The sequence below is a fragment of the Clavelina lepadiformis genome, unplaced genomic scaffold, assembly GCF_947623445.1.
Source record: "Clavelina lepadiformis unplaced genomic scaffold, kaClaLepa1.1 scaffold_229, whole genome shotgun sequence".
NCBI lineage: Eukaryota > Metazoa > Chordata > Ascidiacea > Aplousobranchia > Clavelinidae > Clavelina > Clavelina lepadiformis.
The window spans coordinates 5,001-7,500 of NW_027508292.1; the positions used below are offsets into that span (position 1 = coordinate 5,001).

General features: G+C 51.3%; 1 non-coding gene across 1 annotated transcript in view; it reads right to left on the reverse strand.

The window, feature by feature from the left end:
* The window catches only part of LOC143472932 (small subunit ribosomal RNA), a 1,808-nt gene extending 404 nt beyond the window's left edge, over positions 1-1,404 (reverse strand). Inside the window, exon 1 of the ribosomal RNA XR_013120235.1 lies at positions 1-1,404. This exon is cut by the window's left edge and continues 404 nt beyond it. This is a non-coding gene — a ribosomal RNA (small subunit ribosomal RNA).
* Positions 1,405-2,500: the final 1,096 nt, after the last annotated feature.

The following is a 2,500-nucleotide window of genomic DNA, read 5'->3' on the forward strand; positions in this document are numbered from 1 at the left end:
ACGCCACTAGTCCCTCTAAGAAGTTAGACGCCGACCGGGAAGGTCGCGTAACTATTTAGCAAGCCAGAGTCTCGTTCGTTATCGGAATTAACCAGACAAATCGCTCCACCAACTAAGAACGGCCATGCACCACCACCCACAGAATCAAGAAAGAGCTCTCAATCTGTCAATCCTCACTGTGTCCGGGCCGGGTGAGATTTCCCGTGTTGAGTCAAATTAAGCCGCAGGCTCCACTCCTGGTGGTGCCCTTCCGTCAATTCCTTTAAGTTTCAGCTTTGCAACCATACTTCCCCCGGAACCCAAAGACTTTGGTTTCCCGAAAGCTGCCGGAGAGGTCGTCAAAGTAACGCCCCCCGATCGCTAGTTGGCATCGTTTATAGTCAGAACTAGGACGGTATCTGATCGTCTTCGAACCTCTGACTTTCGCTCTTGATTAAAGAAAACATTCTTGGCAAATGCTTTCGCAGTTGTTCGTCTTGCGCCGATCCAAGAATTTCACCTCTAGCGGCACAGTACGAATGCCCCCGTCCGTCCCTCTTAATCATTACCTCGCGCTCCGAAAACCAACAAAATAGAACCGAGGTCCTATTCCATTATTCCATGCACCATTATTCAGGCGAACCGCCTGCTTTGAACACTCTAATTTTTTCAAAGTAAACGTTCCGGCCGCCGCCAACACTCAGTCAAGAGCACCGACGGTGAACCGAAGGTGAGGCCGGGCACGCCAGTACACGCCTTGCGACGGACCGACGGCCCGAGCCCAAAATCCAACTACGAGCTTTTTAACCGCAACAACTTAAATATACACTTTTGGAGCTGGAATTACCGCGGCTGCTGGCACCAGACTTGCCCTCCAATGGATACTCGTTAAAAGTTTTAGAGTGTACTCATTCCAATTACAGGGCCTCGTTAGAGTCCTGCATTGTTATTTTTCGTCACTACCTCCCCGCGTCGGGAATGGGTAATTTGCGCGCCTGCTGCCTTCCTTGGAAGTGGTAGCCGTTTCTCAGGCTCCCTCTCCGGAATCGAACCCTGATTCCCCGTCACCCGTAAGAACCTCGGTAGGCAGATACCGTACCGACGAAAGTTGATAGGGCAGACACTTGAATGATTTGTCGCCGGTGCAAGACCGTGCGATCCGCAAAGTTATCCAGAGTCACCAACGAGCACGGGCCGAGGCCCGGTCGGTTTTTGGTCTGATAAATGCACGCCTCCGTGAGTCGGCGCTTTTCGCATGTATTAGCTCTAGAATTACCACAGTTATCCAAGTAACACGTACGATCAAATGAACCATAACTGATTTAATGAGCCATTCGCAGTTTCACTGTACGAGAGCTCGTACTTACACTTGCATGGCTTAATCTTTGAGACAAGCATATGACTACTGGCAGGATCAACCAGGTAGCTATTCGCAGCAAACGAGGCTGCTGCGGGACGACGGGCGCCCCGCGTTTCTTTTCACACGTTCTCCGTGTACATCGCTACTCAAACACTACGCTCGCGGCTTGCACGAGCTCCGAAAACCGTCGATTCCGGACGCTGCCCGGCGATTCGAGTGCAATACTCGCGCCGAGGCACGCCGATAGCTTGCCACTGGATCCGACAGACCGCTCAAAACCCCGGCTAAGCATGGGCGACCGCGCGAACAGCATTACATCTGCCCATCGTGCCCGACGCCAACCGAGATCGATTCTGCTTCGATTCGCACTCGCGCGCGCATTCGCTCACACGACTGCCTGCTCCCTCATAGTAGTCACAGAATCCTGCATCGCCATGGTACCCCAGAACGGCCTCGGGATCGCGCGACCTCGCGGCCGGATTTGGAGTTTGGGAAGGTGCGTGGCCGCTTGCCGTGGCCGCCGAACCGCGCCCCGGCCGGGCACTGCGCGCAACTCGAACGTTTGGACTCTGAAAATATTTCCCAACGTTTGGACTTTAACTTTTTGTCGAGACTTGAAAAAATTTCAGAGTCCAAACATCGACCCGCGGCAAAAACTTTTCCGAGGTCGAAAAATCCGCGCTCGGTCAAGAGAATATGCGCGGCCTGGGCGTTTGGACTCTAACATTTTTTGGAGTGGATGGGAAAAATTTTCAGAGTCCAAAACACCGACCCGCGCGTGATGCTCTCCCGAGTTCGGAAAATCCGCGCCAGGTGAAAGCTATGCGCGCGACCTGGTCGTTTGGACTCTAAAAAATGTTCAAGTCTCATCACACCAACAAAAAGTTAAAGTCCAAACACCGACTCGCGGCTAAAGCTCTTCCGACTTGGGAAAATCCGCGGCGGGTGAGGGCTATCCGCGCGACCTGGGCGTTTGGACTTAACATTTTTTTGGTGTGAATCGACTTGAAAAAATTTCGAAGTCAAAAGTCTATAAAATTAATCTAATGCCATACAGTGTCAAAGTGCACAATTTTAATCGATATAATCATAACAATATATGTCATACAACAAAATCATCAAATAATCGTCAAGCAGCATTGCAAAGCTACGTGAGTCAAT